The sequence below is a fragment of the Carcharodon carcharias genome, chromosome 19, assembly GCF_017639515.1.
Source record: "Carcharodon carcharias isolate sCarCar2 chromosome 19, sCarCar2.pri, whole genome shotgun sequence".
NCBI classification, from domain to species: domain Eukaryota; kingdom Metazoa; phylum Chordata; class Chondrichthyes; order Lamniformes; family Lamnidae; genus Carcharodon; species Carcharodon carcharias.
This window is the reverse complement of record NC_054485.1, coordinates 62,682,949-62,705,250: the sequence shown is the minus strand read 5'-3', so window position 1 is coordinate 62,705,250 and position 22,302 is coordinate 62,682,949. Positions and strand designations below refer to the sequence as shown.

At 44.0% G+C, this 22,302-nt stretch overlaps 1 protein-coding gene across 3 annotated transcripts in view; it reads right to left on the bottom strand.

Annotated features, from left to right (window-relative positions):
* LOC121291867 (nuclear GTPase SLIP-GC-like) overlaps positions 1-22,302 on the bottom strand; it is a 168,431-nt gene that overhangs the window by 124,987 nt on the left and 21,142 nt on the right. The window lies entirely within an intron of this gene.

The following is a 22,302-nucleotide window of genomic DNA, read 5'->3' as shown; positions in this document are numbered from 1 at the left end:
ATTGAGCTATACATATAGATAGAAATCTTATTTCCATACACACTTTCCCTCAACATTTCCCAGCATAAATTCCAATGTCAACAGAGGTGTTAGGGAAGTGAGAGACCTTGGACTGCATGTCCACAGGTCCTTGAAGGTGGCACAACAGGTGGACAAGGTGGTCAAGAAAACATATGGAATGTTTTCCTTTAATGGGTGAACTACTGAATACAAAAGCAAAGATATAACGATGGAACTGTATAAAATGCTGGCTAGGCCACAGATGGAATTTTGTGTATAGTTCTGGCCACCACATTAAAGGAAGGACATAATAGCTCTGGCAAGAGTACAAAGGAGATTTACAAGAATATTGCTAGGCCTTGAAAATTGCAGCTACGAGGAGAGATTGGATTGATTTCCTTAGAACAGAGGAGGCTAATTGACCTAATTGAGCTGTACAGAATTATGAGGAGCCAGACAGGAAAGACTTGTTTCCCCTAGTTGAGGGGTCAATTACCATGGGCATAGATTTAAGATGATTGGTTGAAGATTAGAAGGGACGTGAGGAAAACCTTTGTCACCCAGAGGGTGATGAGCGTCTGGAATTCACTAAGTTGGTGGTTGAGGCTGAAATGGTCAACTCATTTAAAAGGTACCTGGATCTGCATCTGAAGTGCTATACCCTGCAAGGCTACGGACAAGGTGCTGGAAAGTGAAATTAAAATGAGCGGCTAGTTTCTTTTTTCTCTTTTTGGCTGGTGCAGACACGATGGGTTCTTCCTGCACCATAATTTTTCTATGTTTCAATGGTATAAAGAAACTGCATATGTAAACTTGTCACACTGTAATTACACCCTCTGCAGTCCTAGTCTCTCTCCCTCTATTTTGTAATATTTTGCTCCCTCTAACATTCTTCCTTTGTCAGAAAATTAGGTCAGTCACTGGGTGGTGTGAGATTTGAGCTGATTAGTGGGTGATGCTTGGTGTGAGGTAAAAACAGAAGGGAGTGAGCCTGAGGAGAAACAGGACATAAGACCAACAGATAAAACAGGTCAGGCTCAGAGCACAAACTGAACGCAAAACACTGAGAAAGTCAACAGTGACATCATTGCTGCGGATGGTCTGAATTGGTGACCAAAGGTCTTTCAGAGGTATGCCTCTAAGAAGTAAATCTTAAGTTTTATTCATGATACAATTAAGTAAAAATCTAAAAAATAGAGATATGGTAGGGCACTTCAGTTTCATGGAATTCTAGATGTTATTAATATCAAGGGATATGGGGATAGTGGAGGAACATAGCATTTAGGTAGAAGAGCATGACCTTATTGACTGGCAGAGCAGGCTCAAGGCGCCAAATGAGCTACTCCTGCTCCTATTTCCTATGTTCCTTTGGATGCACTTCCTGTTCCATGTGGGAACTCCTAGATAACCATATGCACAGAAAGTGTTATTAGCCGGACCAGATTGGGATCCCAGGTTTCGGAGCTTGAGAAGCAGCTGATATCATTGTGCTACGTCTTTGAGGCTGCTAGCATGTTTCAGGAGGTTGTCACTCCAAAGCATAAGAGTGGACTGAGTGACTACCGGACAGACATGGAGGGTCTGGCAGATGGTTCAGGACATCTCACTTTCTAACTAGTATTCTGAATATTGTTAGAGTCATAATGCCTCTGGGGAATGCAGTCAGAGCCAAGTCTGTGACGCCACAGGTGTCTTAGCTACACAGGGAGGAGATGAAGGTCAGGAAAGCAATAATGATAAGTGATTCAATCATTCAGGATTGCTGTGGCTGCCAATGTGAATCCGAGATGGTATACTGCTTCCCTGGTGGAGGGATCCAGGATGTTACTGAGTGGCTGCAGAGCTTTCCAAGGGAAGGTGGTTGTGGTCCATATTGGTAACAATGGCATGGGTAGAAAAGGGGACAAGGTCCTTCAGGAAGATTTTCAGTAGCTAGGAAAGAAAAGGAGCTCAAAGGTAGTAATATTTACATTATTCCTGGCACCATGTGCTAGTGAGTGCAGAACTTAGAGGATGTGTGGCTAGAAATATGGTGCAGGGTGGAGGGCTTTAGATTCCTGGAGTACTCGGACCGGTTTATGGGGTGGTGTGATATGTACAAACTGGACAGGTTGCACCTCAACAGTGTCGGGATCAATATCTTGCTGAGGAGGTTTGCTAGTGCTGTTGAAGAAGGTTTAAAATAGTTTGGCTGGGGAATGGGAATCTGAGGATAGATTCAGAAGGAAGAGAAGCAAACATGAAAATAGAAGGCAGGAAATTAGTAAGCAAGAATTTAAGATTGAGGAAACAGAGGAAAGAACATAGACAAAGGAGTTGTTCCGTGATTAGCGTTATATACTTCAATACCCCAAGGAGTCTACTGAATTAAGTAGATGAGCAGAGAGCATAAACAGGTTCCTGGAAGTATGATATCATTGCTATTACTGAAACATGCCTTAAAAAATGGCAGGAATGGCAGCTCAACATTCCTAGTTGCAGGGTTTACAAACAGGATCGAGAGGGGGATAGAAAGTGGAGGGGCTTGGGTCATAGTAACCAATAAACAGTTACTGCTGTGAGGAAGGATGGTGCTCTTGAAGCAGCATTAAATAAGGCCATATGGGATGAACTGAGGAACAAAAAGCAATCACACTACTGAGAGTATACTATATATCTCACAACAGTCAAAAGATCGAAGAACAAATATGCAAGAAAATTACCGGGAAGTGCATAATTAATAAGGCAAGTTCAACTACCCTAATATTAACTGGGATAAAATCAGTGTAAAAGGTATGGGGAGCACAAAATCCTTAAAATGCTTTTGGGAGAAATAGTTTAGTCAATATGTAGCAAACTGTTATGATCCCCGCTGAGGTTACCCCTGGACAAACCTGATCCCAGAATGGAGCACAGCTTGATAGATCCTAATTTTTAAGTTGTTTGTTTAGGTATGTGGAGAGAAGCCACTGAACAGAGTCACCAGAGTCAGCTAATGAACTTTTAACAAAGGAATAAAACATTTATTAAACAAGAAAAGATGAACAATATTACAATACTCCTTCACCCACAACTATACCTTTACAGATATAGATTTGTAAAGATAATACAAGTTACAAAAGCTATCTTATACTCTAATGTCCACAATAAGTACACAGTCCATTTATCAATAGTCACTGTGTGGTCAGACACACTACGCTCTGAAATCAAGTGACAGATGTCACCTCAACCAAATGCTATGGATCTCTCCTCAACTCCCCGCCAGAAGCTTGTCACACTGTGAGCCAACCGGTCTCATTGCGCTCTGCCTTTCATGAGAGGGTTTCCAGTCTCCACTCTCCAAGACCTCACCTTGGAATTTTCTCTCATACCAACACTTTGTCACAGACACCTTCTGCAAGGGTCCACCTCCAGCACTTTGAACTCTCCTGCTGATGTTCCTCTCCCCTGGGTCACCACATGCATTCAAGCTGCCTTCCATGCACTCTTTCTCACCAAGTCAACCAGCAACAGTATACACTGCCTCACATGCTTATAGCAAAGAGTTAGAGACCTTCAGCCATCTCTTTGGACCTTCCTGCCTCTTACAAGCTGCTCTCACTTTAAATTTACTTTATGCAACTTTTGTCTTTTTAAATCTGAAGCTTGGAGCCTTTCTCTCTGCCCTTCACTCTTAACTTCACTTAGTAAGGTCTTTTCCCAAGTTCCTGTCCTTCCTTTTGACTAGAAGGTCTTCTTGGGGTTTTCTCCTGTTTCTGTCTCACTCCTTTGGCCTTGGGAACTTTTGGTTCTTTTGGGAAATCTGCAGCTCCCTCTCCCAGTGCCCAGCCTCTCTGGGGTCTTGGCTTCAAACTGAACTTAAAACTGCTGTTTCTTTAGTATTCCTGTGTGTGTCTATGGGAGGGATCTACCTCTCGGACCCCTGTTGTTAGGCAACTGCTCAATTCTTCAACCCTTGTTTTTTTTACCTTTAGCTTACAGTCACAAAACACCTCAATAGAAATGCAGGCAGCTTTTTAAAGTGAAACTAAAACTCAGTTTGATCTTTCTTGCCACACAGATACAGAAATACAAATCAAACTTAAACTTTAAAGCTAAAATTCATTCCTAACCTACAAATACCAATATAACTTACTTAAACTATCTCTATTTTCTAACACAAACCTAGTAAGAAAAGGGCAGTTCTAGACTTAGTTTTGGAGAATGAAGCTGGTTAGGTGGAAAGGGGAGAGAATTTTGATGATTTAGCATAGTTATGGAAAAGGACAAAGATAGGCAAAGTGCAGAAGTTTGAAATGAGAAAAGGTCAATTTCACTAAGCTGAGAGAAATTTTAGCAATAGTGGACTGGAAGCAGCCACATAAGGGTAAACCAGTGTCTAAGCAGTGGGAGCTACTCAAGGAGGAGATAGACAGGATTCAAAGAAACATGCTCTGACAAAGAAAAAGGGTGGAACATTGAAATGTAGACACACCCCCACCCCACCCGCTCATATTGTATATAAATTATGGTTAATTGTATGCAAGTGATGGGTATTAACTGGGGATTCACTTAAACCCCCTATAAACTGATACAAGCTAAAACTGTGACTGTTGGGATGCCTGTAAAGTGTAACTCTGTAAATAAATATAAAAGGGTGTAAAGATTGGCTAAGTTCCATCTGTCACCAACTGGCTTTCTGGAATATAACATCCTTTGGGTGTCAAAAAGCTTACAGTAGGATAAGACAAAAAAGGGAGGTTTTGTCAGATTCCAAGAGCTCAAAGGTACAGAAAGCTGAGCAGTATATAGAAAGCACAGGGGTGCAATTAAGAGGGAAGTTAGGAAAGCAACGAGTGCCAAGAAAAAATAATGGCAAGTAAAATCAGTGAAAACTCAAGGTGTTGTATAAATACATTAAGAACAAGACAATAACAGGGGAAAGAGCAGGGACAGTTAGAGACCAAAAAGGTAATCTAGGTGTGGAGGAGGAGGATGTGGATATAGTTCTAACTTTACATCTGTCTTCACAAGCTTTTGGCAAGGTCCCACATGGCAGACTGATTAAAAAAATAAAAGCCCATGGTATCCAGGGGCAAGTGACAAGTTAGATCCAAAATTGGTTCTATGGCAAGAAGCAAAAGCTTATGATCAATGGATGTTTTTATGAATTAATGGTTGTTTCCAGTGGGATTCCACTTGGCTCAGTACTAAGTCCCCTGCTTTTCATTGTATATAGATTTAAATGCAGGGGCATGATTAAGAAGTTTGAAGCTAATCCAAGAATTAGCCATGTGGTTGATAGTGAAGGAAAAAACTGTTTTGAAAAATAACAAAGTAAACTTTACAAGGTCAGAAAGATAACTTACAATACCTTGTACTCATATTAACCCTGAATGTTGGAGGCACATGTGAATTAACAGGCAAACTGTGGTCAAACACACTACACTGCACATGAATTAGCAAATGTGACCAAGATAGATCGGGTAGATTTCTCAACAAACCACCCAGATGTTACTAAACACTGTGAATCAATCTTGTTGAAACTCTCTCTCTCACAAGGGATTCCAGTCTTCATCTTTGAAGATCTAACCTGGGAATCCTCTCCAACATGGAATTTGCTCCAACTCGGATGGCATCAACAATGGCCCACCTCACAGAGTTTCAATCTCATCTCCCAAGAGCCCCCTCCTTGGATTCCCAAGTATGCACTCAAGCAACAACTCACAAGCACAACCTCAGTTCTTCATCCATGCAAGCAGAACACTACTGCTCTAAAGGGATAGCTCTACCCCAACGGCCCACAGCATGAAATCATCAACCTTCTGCTGCCTCCTTAGATCGTTGAGGCTTCTCCTGAGTCTTCTTTGCCACGGCTTCTTCTGCCAACTGCAGCCCTTTTGCTGCTCGGAGCTTCTTTCTGGGTTTCTCTTTCTTCTTAAATGAGACCTCTCCCTGTTCCCTCTCCCCGTCCCCTGCCTGGGACTCTCTCTGGTTATGGCACTCCGCTCCCGGCCACGTGACCCAATTTTTGTGTCATTTCTTCTTTTTTATTTTTACGTAGGCGCATCGCTGTCAGGGTGGCCGAGCTCTTGAACCGCCAGATTGCGTATGAACCGCCTGCTCCCAGCACACGCATGTGCGAAACTCCCAAGGCTCATCGGGACTTGGAATGAAGGACTTGGAGGTTATTAGCTATGAGGAGAGGTTGGAGAAACTCAGATTGTTCTCACTAGAGCGACGGAGATTGAGGGGCGACTTGACAGAAGTTTACAAAATTATGAGTGGCATAGACAGAGTCAGAAGCTTTTTCCCAGGGTGGAAGAGTCAATTACTAGGGGACATAAATTTAAGGTGAGGAGAAAACTTTAGAGGAGATGTGCGGGGCAAGTTTTTTATGCAGAGGGTAGTAAGTGTCTGGAATTCACTGCCAGAGGAGGTGGTGGAAGCAGGTACAATAGTGGTGTTTAAGAGGCAGCTTGACAAATACATGAATAGGATGGGAATAGAGGAATACGGACCCCGCAAGTACAAAATGTTTTAGTTTGACAGGCAATATGATTGGTGCAGGCTTGGAGGGCCAAAGGGCCTGTTCCTGTGCTGTACTTTTCTTTGTTCTTTGAATGTCCACAGAACCACTAAGGTAGATAGGTGGTTAAGAAGGCACACAGATACTTGCCTTTATTGACTGAGGTCTCGAGTATAGGAGCTGGAAGATTATGCTGGTCATCAATGACTTTCCTTCCATTATAAGTTCAGAAGTGGGAATGTTTGCTAATGATTGACAATACTCAGCACCATCCGTGACTTTTAAGATACTGAAGCAGTCCATGTCCGAATGAAGCAAAACCTTGACAATATCCAGGCTTGGGCTAACAAGTGGCAAGTAACATTCGCGTCACACAAGTGCCAGGCAATTACCACCCAACAAGAGAGAATCTAACCTTCGTCCCTTGACATTCAATGGCATTATCATCGTTCAATCTTCCATTATCAATATCCTGGGGATTACCATTGTCCAGAAACTGAACTGGACTAGCCATATAAACACTATAGCTACAAGAGCAGGTCAGAGGCTAGGAATCCTGTGATGAGTAACTTACCTCCTGACTCCCCAAAACCTGTCCACCATCTACAAGGCACAAGTCAGGAGTGTGATGGAATACTCTCCACTTGCCTGGATGAGTGCAGCTCCAACAACACTGATGCAGCCCGCTTGATTGGCACTCCTTCCACAAACATTCACTCCCTCCACCACCGATGCACGGTGGCAGCAGTGTGTACCATCTACAAAGACGCACTGCAGAAACTCACTAAGGCCCCTAAGGCAGCACCTTCCAAACCTACAATTGCTGCCATCTAGAAGGACAAGGGCAGAAGATGTATAGCTGGAAGATCCCCTCCAAGCCACTCACCATCCTGGCTTGGAAATATATCTCCTTTCCTTCACTATCGCTGGGTCAAAATGTTGGAACTCCCTGCCTAACAGCACTATGGATGTACCTACACCACATAGACTACAGCGGTTCAAGAAGGCAGCTCATCACCACCACCTTCTCAAGGGCAGCTAGGGATGGGCAATAAGTGCTGGCCTAGGCAGCAATGCTCACCTCCCATAATGAATAAAACAACTGTATAAAACAATAGTTAGGCCACAGCTAGAGTACTGTGTACAGTTCTGGGCTCACCGCATTACAGTTAAGATTTGATCATACTAGAGAAAATAGAGAGAACACTTAAGAGGATGTTGCCAGGAATGGAGAATTTTGCTTATGAGGAAAGATTAGATAGGTTGGGGTTGTTTTCTTTGGAACGGAGGAGGCTGAGGGGACATTTAGTTGAGGTGTATTAAATCAGGAAGGGCCTATATAGAAGGGATACAAGAGATCTATTTCTGTTAGCAGGGAGATCAATATTAGGGATCACAGATTTAAAGTAATTGGTGGAAGGATTAGAGGGGAGTTTAGAAGAAATGTTTTCATCCAGAGTGTGGTGGGCTCTGGAACTCACTGCCTGAAAAGATAGTAGAGGCAGAAACCTTCAACACATTTTAAAAATATTTGGATATACACTTAACATGCTGTAACTACAGGCCTATAGGTCAAGAGCTGGAAATGGGATTAGGCTGGATAAATGTTTCCCAGCTGGCGCAATGGGGCAAATGGTCTCTTTCTGTGTATTACATTTTCTATCTTTCTATGTTTGAGAGCTGGTTGATGGGCAGTTCAGATGGTTGGTGCAAGATCACTTATTAACATCTCACCAATCAATGGCACCAATATTAATCTAAAGTTGACTTCGGAGCAGTGGCTAGGGGTGTAGGGGTGAGCTGGAGGTGTAGGTGTGGGGGTGTAGGGGTGGGGTGTGGGCTGGGGGATGGGGGGGGTCAATGTTGGGTGAAAGCTAAAATGTGGAATGTGCAACAGCAGCTGAATTGAATACATTTTGATTCCGAATTTTGGATTTCCAAGCTGTGCATCGAATGTGGTCCGTACCCATGAGCTGTGGTTACAGGTAGCTGAGGAGGTGAGTGGGTGGAGCATTGCGCCCCAGTCTTGGATACAGTACAGAAACCGGGTCAGGAAAAGTGAGTACATTTCCTGATCCATCTACATCCTTTGTTTTAGGCTCCAACTCTTTCACCCTGTCTTGCCAAGTGTAATCATCACATTACCCCCCACACTCACTCAGCTTTCAGCAGCACTCAGCCTTCACTTTCTGTACAATTCCTTACCTCCTCACTTAGCCAATCCTTATACAATGTGAAACAAAAACAAAAATTGCTGGAAAAACTCAGCAGGTCTGACAGCATCTGTGGACAGAAAGACAGAGTTAACATTTCGAGTCCAGATGACTCTTCTTCAGAACTAAAGAGAAGTAGAAATGTGATGAAATATATATTGTTTAAGGTGGGTGGGACAAATGAAGCTGGAGAGAAGGCCAGTGATAGGTGGAGGCAAAGGAGAGATTGCAAAAGGTGTCATAAACAAAAGATCGAAAGGGTGTTGATGGTGGTGATACTGGCTAAAGAAGAAAAGGGAGAAAAGACCAAAATAGGCTAAAAGGGGGGATAAAACAATGAATGGAAATAAATTTGAAAAATAATAATAGAAATAGGTGGGAAAAAAATCTATATATAAAAATTTAAAAATAAATATTTTAAAAAAGGTCATCAAAAAAGGGTGAGGATGGAGTAGAGAGTTCATGGTCTGAAGATGTTGAACTCAATGTTAAGTTCAGAAGGCTGTAAAGTGCCTAGTCAGAAGATGAGGTGCTGTTCCTTCAGTTTGCATTAAGCTTCACTGGAACATTGCAGCAGGCCAAGGACGGACATGTGGGCATGAGAGCAGGGTGGTGTGTTGAAATGGCAAGCGACAGGGAGGTCTGGGTCATGCTTGCGGACAGACCGCAAAGCGGTCACCCAGTCTGCCTTTGGTCTCTCCAATGTAGAGGAAACCGAATTTGGAGCAGCAAATGCAGTAGACTAAGTTGGGGGAAATGCAAGTGAAATGCTGCTTCACTTGAAAGGAATGTTTGGGCCCTTGGACGGTGAGGAGAGGGGAAGTAAAGGAGCAGGTGTTGCACCTTCTACAGTTGCATGGGAAGGTGCCGTGGGAGGGGGTTGAGGTGTAGGGCGTGATGGAAGAGTGGACCAGGGTGTCCTGGAGGGAACGATCCCTGCGGAATGCCGCCGGGGGTGTGAAGAAGAGTCATACAGACTCGAAGCGTTAACTCTGTCTTCCTCTCCACAGATGCTGTCAGACCTGCTGAGTTGTTCCAATAATTTTTGCTTTTGTTTCAGATTTCCAGCATCTGTCATATTTTGCTTTTATCTTATACAATGTGATGTCTGTCTCACTCATCCTCACTGCATCCATTGAGTATTTATCTTCACTCACTCTCACGTCTGTTTTCTCTCCCCTTGGAGGGGAAGAGAGCATGAAATGCAGGGGAGGGGGAAGAGACAGGAGTTGGCCTGTGACAAATTGTCTAGTTCAGATACAGGAGAGGCAGCTGTGGGATTAAGTGCCACATCCATGTCCCTCTCAGTTGGTGATGGAAAGACTGAAACTCACAGATAGCTGGTGACATGAAATAAAATCTCTCTGACACACATACTGACTTTATTTCATCAATGACTGAACTTTGAGAAGACTGAGTATGGTGACTGTCAAGAATGTTGCTTTGTCATGACAAATCATTTCCATTTTGTGTCTTCCAGGATCTTTACACCTACAGGAAGTATTACAGGACATGCATGAGGACAATTCCTCAGTGGACCTCATTCCTCCTGAGGATACAGATTCATGGGAAGTACAACCGTGTATCAGCGCAGGTACTCCCATTTTGCTGGGTCCAGGCAGACAGTTAGTTGGGTTTTCATCTTACGATTCACAATTCACAAGTGAAGAGGGGGGAGATACTGTTAGCAGGGATATCTGTGGAGAGTCCATGTCAGGCAGCACAATCCTCTCTGAGCTCTGCTCAGCTAGGCACAGATGCTGAAACCACTGTGGCTATCATGGAGAAGGAGAAAGCTACAGGTGCATCAGCAACTTAGCAAGATACTGACAGAGATGCCACACATACTCTCCAAGACAGTGAACAGTAGTGGATTGGCGGTTAGGGAGTTATGTGAATATCTGCCATGAAGAGAGTATTGCCTCTGAGGAGTTTCAAACATGGTTCACAAATGAATCCATGCAGGCCATGACCATGACCATGCTGACACTGGATACCAACATGTCTGCCACTTCACACAAGATGACAGATACCATATTCATGAGAGGTAGGAGTGATGTGGTGCTGGCCAGCTGTGGGATTATGGCGAAACTGACTTGGAAGTGGGAGCTCACTTAAAGTGTTCACACTTCTCAACTAATGGTTGTGCCCCTCAGTCAGTACCCAATATGTTAGCAAATGGCCAAATCTGTCCCTACACACCTGCAGGTGGAGCAGTCTTAGCAAGATCCTCAGGTACTCCATAATCCAGAGGTTGTGGCTAAGAGCATCTCAGCAGTCAGTGCAGGGACCTCAACAGAATAAGTTTAAAAAAATTGTAATTCAGCAATGGAATGGACATGTGTATTTGACAAAATGTTATGTTATTAGGTTTCCTTTTGCCAATAAAATTTACTGATTAGCACCACTTCCACCTCTTGCCCATTTCTGGATTGGAGGACTAACTCCCTCTTTCACTTCAAAGGGACTTGAACATGAACCTTTCAATGTGAAACATTAACTCTGCTTTCCTCTCCACAGACGCTGCCTGACCTGCTGATTATTTCCAGCATATTCTATTTTTATTTCACCCCTTTGCTTATTGTATAATGACTGTCAATATAAGACAAGACCCATTAGACAGATGAATGGGTGTGTAGTTAAAGGACTATTTAGTGCAAAGAGAGTGGGTGGGGAGGGGTTTGGTAGCAGACAGCAGCATTTAATTTTCCAAGTCTTCCTGTGTGAACCACCCACTGAACCTTTGGGCTATTAGGACATCCCTGTCATCCTGGGCAGCAATATAAGCAGCTGGTCGGCGATGGGTGCCCCATCTTCATCTTCCTTCACTTCCTCTATGTTCTCCCCACCCGAGGATGAGTGATGAGACTCCTCATCCTCCGACTCTCTGTCCATTATTATTCTGGACACCCTGACTGGTGAGTACTGAACGACACATCCAGGTGCAACTCAGCACCTAAACAGCATCTTTAATATTCTATTAGCTTGCTCTATGATATACCTAGTGGTCATGTAGCTCTCATGCTCTTGCACCTCGGTTCCTCACAGGTACATGAGGCAAGGAAGATGGGGGTATCCTTCGTTTCCTACAAACCAGCTCTTAAGTCTGTTTCCTGGAACAAAAAGGTTTGGAATGTTGGACTGCTGCAGTGTGAAAGCATCATGACCGCTCCCATGGCTCACACCTTTAGTGGTTGCACACCAGCTGCACGTTATTCCATCAATGTCCCTGTGGTATCTAAAAGCTCCTGGTTAATGTGCTGGTGCTTGGATTATCTCATGTGCAAATCAATAGCATGCTGTACCAGTGGAAAGCCGACCAGAGAGGCGACTGCATGTGGCTGCTTGTTTTGCATATTATCACAGAAGAAATTCACAAAACTTCCAGTCCTAGACCTGACCAACAATCCATTCATTACCTGCCTTATGCATTTAGATGTAGCTGACTTCATGGCCCTCAATGCCTTTCTGGTAGCACCATGGAAAGAACCAGAGGTTGAGGTCAGTAGTGACTTCCACAGCCACGGGTAACGCATGGCCACTGGGTTCAGCAGGGATCAGCTCTTGATCTAGGAGGCTGCAGAACTCTGTGACCACCTGAATCAACAATCTCAGCCTTAGGAAACACTGTTCCAAGAGGTCAAGAAAGCTGAACTTCTGCCTGTAAATCCTGTTACATGGGTAGTGTCGCCTGCAAACTCAGCCCCTCACCTGTGAACCTCTCTCCTGTGTCAAGGCACCCTAGAAAAACAGAAGTCAATGGGAATCAGGGGGAAAACTCCCCGCTGGTTGGAGTCATACTGAGCACAAAGGAGGATGATTGATGATGTTGGAGGTCAATCATCTCAGTTCCAGGGGTTCCTCAGGGTAGTGTCCTAGGCCCAACCATCTTCAGCTGCTTCATCAATGACCTTCCTTCCATCATGAGGTCAGAAGTGGGGATGTTCGCTGATCATTGCACAATGTTCTGCACCATTCGTGAATCCTCAAATACTGAAGCAGTCCATGTCCAAATGCAGCAAGACCTGGACAATATCCAGGTTTGGGCTGACAATTGGGAAGTAACATTTGTGCCACTCAAGTGCCAGGCCATGACCATCTCCAACAAGAGAGAATCCAACCAGCACCCCTCGACATTCAATTCATTACTATTGCTGAATCCCTTACCATCAACATCCTGGGGAAGTTACCATTGACCAGAAACTGAGCTGCACTAGCCATAGTCCATAGGTCAGAGGCTAGGAATCCTGTGACCAACTCACCTCCTGGCTCCCCAAAGCCTGTCCACAAGGCACAAGTCAGGAGTGTGATGAAATACTCTCTATTTGCCTGGATGAGTGCAGCTCCCATAACACTCAAGAAGCTTGACACCGTCCAGGACAAAGCAGCCCACTTGATTGGCACCCCTTCCACGAACATTCACTCCCTCCACAATCAATGCACAGTGGCAGCAGTGTGTACCATCTACGTGATGCACTGCAGGAACTCACCAAGGCTCCTTAGATAGCACCTTCCAAATCCACAACCACTACTATCTAGAAGGATAAGGGCAGCAGGCACTTGAGAACACCACCACGTGGAAGTTCCCCTCCAAGTCACTCACCATCCTGACTTGGAAATATATTGCTGTTTCTTCACTGTTACTGGGTCAAAATCGTGGGACTCCCTCCCTTACAGCACTGTGGGTGTACATAAACCACATGGACTGCAGCAGTTGAAGATGCCAGCTGACCATCACCTTCGCACTGCCACTTATGGATGAACAATAAATGCTGGCCTAGCCAACGACGTCCTCATCACATAAATGAATCTTTTTTAAAAGTGAAAGTGCAAATAAATATGGGCTCCAGGTATACAGATCATTAAAATGTCATGAATGAGTACAGAAAATAATCAGAAAGGCTAATGGAATGGTGGCCTTTATATCTCAAGGACTGGAATACAAGGGGGAGAACTCAGACGTTTACAGCACAGGAGGCCATTCGGCCCATCGTGCCTGTGCTGATCAACAAAGATCTGACTACACTAATCCTATTTTCCAGTGCTTGGCCCTGGAGGCTATGGCACCACAAGTGAAGTCATGCTTCACTGTACAAAGCCCTGGCTAAACCACATCTGGAGTTACTGGGAGCAGCTCTGGGCACCACATCTTAGGAAGGATAGAATGACCTTGGAGGGGGTGCAGCGTAGATTTACCAGAATGATACCTGGACTCCAAGCGTTGAATTACGAAGACAGATTACACAAATCAGGGCTGTATTCCCTGGAATTTAAAAGGGTAAGGGTGGAGGTGGGATTTAATTAAAATTTTCAAGATATTGTATCGTAATCACTTGCTGTACCTGCATGCTAACTTGTTTGATTCATGTACAAAGACACCCTTTGTACTGCAGCATTCAGCAGTCTCTCTCCATTTAAATAACATTCTGCCTTTCTATTCTTCCCGCCAAAGTGGACAACCTCATATTTTCCCACATTATACTCCATTTGCCAAGTTTTTTGCCCACTTACTTAAACGATCTATACCCCTTTGTAGACTCGATGTCTCCTTCGCACAATTTGCTTTCCTATTTTTGTACAGTCAGCAAATTTGGCAACAATTCGCTCAGTTCCTTCATCCAAGCCTTTAATATACATTGTAAATAGCTGAGGTATTGACCCCAGGATTGATCCTTGCGGCGCTCCACTAGTTAGAGTTTGCCAACCTGAAAAGGACTCTTTTATCCCATCTTTCTGTTTCTCGTTAATTAGCCAATCCTCTATCTGTGCTAATATATTACCTCAAATACCATCAATTCGTATCTTGTGTAGTAAACTTTTATGCGGTTACTTATTGAATGCCTTTTGGAAATCCAAATACATCGACAGGAACCCCTTTATCCACCCTGCTTGTTACATCCTCAAAGAACTCGAACAAATTTGTCAAACACGATATCCCTTTCACAAAACCATGTTAACTCTGCCTAATTGTATTGACTCTGCTTGATTGAACATTGATTTTATATTTGATAGTATACTGATTCTGTTACTATTTATGATTTTCTAAATGTCATGCTCCTACTTCCTTAATAAAGGATTCCAACATTTTCCCAATGAAAGATGTTAGGCCAACTGGCCTGTAGTTTCCGGCTTTATTCCTCCTTCTTTCTGAAATAGAGGTGTTACGTTTGCAGTTTTCCAATCTGCTGGGACCCTTCCAGAATCTAGCGAATTTTGGAAGATTACAACTGATGCATCTGCTATCTCTGCAGCCTTTTAAGGCCCAGTATGCAGGCCATCAGGTTTGGAGAATTTGTCAGCCTTAGGTCCAATTGCTTTTCTCTAGTGATAGTGATTGCTGTAAGTTCCTCCCTCACTTTTGCCTCTAAAAATCATGCTTTGCTTTCTGATAATTCTAAGTTGTGCATGATCAAGAATGAATATCAAGCTGCATGTTAGTAAAGAAGGACAGCTGATCATTTATGACATACTACTTTTTATGTCATCCACTGTGAAGACAGAAACAAAATATGTACATGGACAAAACATTAAACAATAAATTATTGGAGATTTTAACAAAGGCGATCCAATAATTATGGGGGTCTTTAAACCTTATATGGACTGGATCAATCAAATTGGCAAAGGAGGACCAGAAGATGAGTATGTATAATGCTTTCGTAGAATCATAGAATGGTTACAGCGCAGGAGGAGGCTATTCGGCCTGTCATGTCTGTGCTGGCCTTCTGTAGGAATGTAGGAACCTGGGACTTAGGAGCAGGACGAGACCATTCAGCCTTTTGAGCCTGCTCTACCATTCAATAAGATCATGGCTGATCTGATTGTGGTCTCAAGTCCATTTTCCTGTCTGCCCCCAAACCCTTGACTATCAAAAATCTATCCAACATTTTTTATTTATTCAATCATAGGATACGGTGTCACTGCCAAGGCCAGCATTTGTTGTCCATCGCTAGTCATCCTTGAACTGAGTGGCTCACTAGGCCATTTCAGAGGGCAATGATGAGTCAGCTACACTACTATGGGTCTGGAGTCACATGTAGGCCAGATCAGGTAAGGATGGCAGATTTCCTTTCCTAAAGTGCATGAGTGAAACAGATGGATTTTTGCAACAATTTCATGGACCCTATTACTGAGACTAGCTTTTAATTCCAGAATACATTAATTGAATTTGAATGCCACCAGTTGCCACGGCGGGGGGAGGGGGTGGGGGATTTGAACCTATACCCCTAGAGAATTAACCTAGGCATCCAGATTATTAGCATTGTGACATTGCCACTACACCACCATCTCACCTAACTCCATGTTGAATAAATTCAGTGACCCAGCCTCACTGCTTTCTAAGGAAGGGACTTCCACAGACTAATGATCCTCTGAGAGAAAAAAATTCTCCTCATCTCCCTTTTAAATGGGAGATCTCATATTCTTAGTTTTAGTCTCCCCACAATAGAAAACATCTTCCTGGTATCCACCCTACCAAGTCCCCTCAGGTTCTGATATATGTTCAATTCTGCTAAACTCCGATGTGCTTTTCTATTCTTCCTGCCAAAATGAACAAGGCCACATATTCCCACATTATACTCCATCTACCAAATTTTTGCCCACTCACTCAGCCTATTTCAATCTCTTTGCAGATTCTTTACCTCCTCTTGACAACTTACTTTCCTATCTATCCTGGTGTTATCAGCAAATTTAGCTACCATATATTTGGTCCCTTCATCCAAGTTATTGATGTAGATTATAAATAGTTGAATCCACAGCATTGATCATGTGGCATTCTACTGGTTACAGCTTGCCAACCTGAAAAGACCCATTTATGCTTATGTTTTGCTTCCTGTTAACTAACCAATCCTTTATCCATGCTAATATGTTACTCCCTAAACCACATGCTCTTATCTTGATGTGGCACCTTATCAAATGTCTTTTGAAAGTCCAAGCACACCACATCTACAAGTTCATCTTTATCATCTTGCTTGTGACTTCCTCAAAAAACTCTAATAAATTAGTTAAACACAATTTCCCTTTCACAAACCCATATTGTGTCTGCCTGATCACATTGTGATTTTCTAAGTATCCTGCTATAACCTCCTTAATATTGGATTCTAGCAATTTCTCTATGACAGATGTTACGCTAACTGGCCTATAGTTTCCTGCTTTTTGTCTCCATCCTTTCTTGAATAAAGGTGTTACGTTTGCTATTTTCCAATCTGTCGGAACTTTTCCAATCTAAGGCATTTTGGAAGATTATAACCAATGCATCTACCATATCTGCAGCCACTTCTTTTAAGACCCTAGAATACTGGTTCAGAGGACTAGTCAGCTTTTTAGGTCTAATAATTTTCCCAATACCTTTTCCCTAATGATGATGATTGTTCTAAGTTATTCCCTCTCATTCACCTATTGATTTTCAAGTATCTTTGGGAAATTTTCAAAGTCTTCTACAGCGAAAACAGACACAGAACAGGAGCAAATGTAGGAGTAATTCACTGAGTGCCAACTCCTCTACCTTTTCCCTATAGCACTAAATTTTTTTTCTTTTTCAGATAATGATCCAGCCTCAACTGAACCTGCCTCTGCCACACACTCAAGAAGTGCATTCCAGAATCTAACCACTCGCTGCATGAAAAACTTTCTCATGTCACCATTGCTCCTTTTGCCAATTACCTTTAATCTGTGCCCTCTGGTTCTCAATCCTTCCACCAACAGGAACAGTTTCTCCCTATCTACTCTGTCCAGAATCCTTATGATCTTGAATACATCTATCAATGCTCCTCTGAACATTTTCTTCTCCAAGGAAAATAGTTCCAACTTCTCCAACCTATTTACCTAGCTTAAGTTCCTTGTCCCTGGAACCACTCTCGTGAATCTTTTCCGCACTCTCTCTAATGCCTTCACATCCTTCCTAAAGTGTGGTGCCCAGAACTGAATGCAAAACTCCAATTGAGGGCAAACCAGTTTTTTTACACAGGTTTAACATAACTTTCTTGCTTTTATATTACTGAAAAATGATATGTTGCCGAAGGCTTTCATTTTGCACTCATAAGGACAAAGGCAAGAATGGCAAATTTCAAATGATCACAACAATTTATACTACAAGAGAAAAGGATGATAATTTGTTGGCAAGTTGAACCAAGGTGTTGCCATGGGGAAAGCAACAAGGCACTACAACCTCTCCAAGCTCCAGGATAATTTAAAAAAAGCCACAAGGATTCAACATATTCCTTTTGTTTGCAGTGAACAGGTCCCTGCATATGAACGTATGTCACTTCTACCATGCATTACAAACTTGACTGATTATTTTTAATTGGCTGTTAGTGTAGCTATTAGTGCACTCAGAATTATTCAGCAGGTGCTGCCCAATCACAGAATCATGTCTAACAATAGATGTTTTGTTTTGGGTTTTAAAAATGCTGGCTGGTTGAGCGTGATCTGTATTTTGCCCATTATGAATAACCAAAGGAACATGCTGTTTGATCCGATCACCCCATCACTGGGATGCACGGCCTACATACCTGGCATCACACTGGTGCTGTCTAATGTCAGATGTGATTCTGCAATTATAACTGTCCCTTTTATTCCTTAAGCAATAACATTGCTCACAAGTCTATTGTGCAGCATTTTATGAAATATCTTTGAAAGTCCATGTAAACACATCAACAGCTTTACCCTCATCAACCCTTGCTGTTTCCTCATCACAAAACTCTAGCAGTTTAGTTAAGCACAATTTGCCCTTAACAAATCCATGGTGGCTTTCCTTGATTAATCTGCATTTGTCCAAGTGACTATTCATTTTGTCCCAAACTACCATTTTAAAAAGGCTTGAAACTTATAAATGTTGATGTTCAGAGACTTCGTGTACTCGCACGGGGAACACAAAAAGTTATCATTCTAGTACAGCAAGTACTTAGGAAGGCAAATGGCATGTTGGCTTTTATTGCAAGAGGGTTGGAATACAAAAATAAAGAAGTCTTGCAATCATTTTACAGGGTTTTGGTGAGACCACACTTGGAATCTGTTTGCAATTTTAGTCTCCATACTTAAGGATGAATATAATTGCATTGGAGGCAATACGGCGAAGGTTTACTAAATTGGTTGTCATATAATGAGAGGCTGAGCAAATTGGGTCTATATTCTCTGGAGTTTAAAGGAATGAGAGGTGGTCTCATTGAAACATTCAATGTCATGAAGGGGCTTGACAGAGTAGACACTGAGACATTGTTTCCCTTGGCTGGACATTTTAAACCATGTTCAGTAAGGTGCTGCACAAAAGGTTGTTCCACAAGATAAAGGGTTTCAGGATAATATATCAGGATGGATGGAGAACATAAAATAAAACAGAAAACCGAAAGTAGGGATATATGCACCATTGTCAATTGGCAGACTTTACTAATGGATGCTGCAAGGATCAGTGCTGAGGCTTCATTTATTTATAATCTATATTAATGAGTTAGGTGGGAATGCAAGCTGTGAGGGCAAGATAAAGGTATACAGACAGGTTAAGTGAGAGGGCAAGAAGGTGGCAGGTGGAGTGTAATATGGAGAAGTGTGAGGTTATTCACGTTGGTTGAAAGAATAGAAAAACAGACATGACTTCCCTTTCATAAACTAAGCTGACTCTGCCTAATCATATAATGGGCAGAATTTTCCCAGATTTTTGCTAATTGTGGTAGCGAGCGGGTAAAACTACATTTACCCGCTGACATTGATGGTGGGTTTTCACGCTGTATCATCCCGAACCTGCCTCATTACTTATGCACTCCCAGGAAACATACCATTTCCATGGTGGGTGAGCTCGTCATTCACCCACCCACCATCGCCCCACCACTGCATCAACTGGCCGCCAGGTTTAAAGGCCAGCCACAAGCGCAGTGCTCATTGTGTCCAGTTCCTCACGGCTGCCCGGGAGACATGGCCCTCAAAGGCAACCCACTGGTTTAATGACAGGTCCCTCGAGCGACTGCTGGATGCTGTGGAGGCCTGCTGGGATGTTCTATACCCCCACTCAGGCTGCAGGATGGGCAGTGACGTGACCAATCCAGCTTGGGAGGCGGTGGCAGTGGTGGTCAGTGCCAACGCCCTTCAGAAGAGGACAGCAACCCAGTGCCACAAGAGGATGAATGATCTCCTCCATTCCGCCAGGGTAAGTCACTCTTCTCATCGCTCAACGCACACACTCACAAACCCATCACACATCCACAGGGCCCTCACTCACTGCCAGTGTAAGAGACATCACCATTCACTCTGTCACCGTCACTGTCACTGTCCTCATCCCGTCCATGGGGCCACTCACTACCTGCACAGGCCAGGCATACTTATCATATGACCCAGCAGGGGTCCTGTTTACACTTACTCCATCTCGATCCATGCAGGACAAGCTGGCACACAAGGGAGAGAGGTTGCAGTTCGGTGGCGGAATGCCCGAAATCAAGGACCGTGAAACAGAGCCATCCAGCTGGCCAGCGAAGATCTGGACCGGTCCTGGGCTGACAGTGAGGTCGGTGCTGCTCTACCAAGTGAGGATCCGTTAGTGCAACATCCATCAAACAACCATGTTGTGCGTGATGTGTCCTGTTTCACAGGCCACTGCCATACACTAATTATCTCCCCTTGTTTTCACAGGCACATCTGCCAAACAGCCGACAGAGTCCATGACACAGGGCTTCCAAACAAGCCCCGAAGAAACCTCTGAAGGGGAATCTAGAGGCACCCTCCCTGAAGTCCTGTCACAGCGCTCACCCACACCCTCCACCAGCGCAGAGACACACACCTCGGTGGGACCTACCTTTAGAGTAGCCCCAGGATCACAATATGGTGAGCACATCGCACTTTCTGATCCACAGCAGGCGGTGGCAGTGACTTCCTAGGTGTCCGGCACCCGGAGGACTGCTGGAGGCAAGAAATTTGCTGAGTCCAAGTCGGATGATGAGTCTCTGAACCTGGCCATGTCACAGTTGCTGGAGGTGCAAAGGCAAGCTTGGGAGATTCAGGAAGGGATGGCCACCGCACTCCTCAGGTTGCAAGGCACGATGGAGGAGTCCGCAACCACCATGGAGGCCTTGGTCCAGGATGTCACTCCTGCACTGCTGCACAGGCTGAACTCCATCGCTGATGCCATTGTTGGTCTCCAACAGTGTGTATGCGAGAGGAGTGTGGGGAAGCATGATCTCACTCCAGATACCCCTGTTACTCAGCTAGTCAGCCTGGGACCCTCAGGCACCCATAGGAGGAGATCCGCAGGTGCACACTCCAGGTCCATCTATCCAGGTGACTCCAAGAGTGTCCGGCCCATCCGACTCCCCTCTTCCTGTGACCTCAGCAGCACTAGCTCCACAGGCCGAGGAGGGTGCCACTGACACACAGCAGGACCCTGAGAGCAGGCCTGGGCCCTCTAAGTCTCAGCTCTCCAAAGGACGCCCGCCAAAGTCATCACAGACAGACCGTCGCAGTCAGCAGGCTGCCTCCACCTCCACTGTGGATGTCCAGGGAGCACCAAGACGTAGCAGCAGAGTTAGGACAGTTAAGCAGAATTAACTCTTTTGGAGTCAACCAATTAAACTAAAGTAACAAAATGAGGGATAAAATAAGCACAGCCCCTTAAGTTAAGGAGTTCGGGAGAATTAGTTGCACAGCCGGGGCACGTGTGTTAATCACTTGTACAAAATGTTCACAATTGTCAATAAACTCCGAAGAATGTCTCCCTGCCTTTGGCTGCTTGTTCTGATGAGCAGTGTTTGTGTCACTCAGATGTGAAGCCTTTTTGCACAAGATAAAGGCAGGTGCCTCAGTCCAGGGCCTCTTCCCTGTGCTCTCTGCAACCTTCAAACCAAAGTGATGGTCTGGCCTTACACTCCCTGGAAACATTACTGATGCCTGCACCTCGGCAGTGCTGGTCATTGCTGCCAGAATGTAGTGGGCAGGCGCCACAGAGTTGTCTTATTCCCCCAGTGTGCTCCCAGCACCTTGAAGGTGGGGCTGGCTCCCATCACACCTGCATCAGTGACCACTGATGCTGTGCTCCAGTTCCCGAAGGGCTCAGGTGCTGAAGGCAGATAAAGATCAGCTGCTTCTAAAGTTTAATGGCTGCGAGTCTGTGATATGACATTAAACAGGAAATTAGAGACACATGTGATAAAGGAACATCTGTAATTATGGGTGACTTTAATATGCATATAGATTGGGCAAATCAAATTAGTAACAATACCGGAGAGGAGGAATTCCTGGAGTGTATACGGGATGTTTTTCTGGAACAATACATTGAGGAACCAACTAGAGAACAGGCCATCCTCGACTGGGTATTGTATAATGAGAAAGGAATAATTGGCAATCTAGTTGTGCGAGGCCCCTTGGGGATGAGCGACCATAAGAAGATAGAATTCTTCAGCAAGATGGGGAGTGACATAGTTGATTCAGAGACTTGGGTCCTGAATCTTAATAAAGGAAACTACAATGGTATGAGGCGTGAGTTGGCTATAATGGATTGGGAAACATTACTTAAAGGGATGATGGTGGATAGGCAATGGCAAACATTCAAAGAGCACATGGGTGAACTGCAACAATTGTTTATTCCTGTCTGACGCAAAAGTAAAACAGGAAAGGTGGCCAAACCAT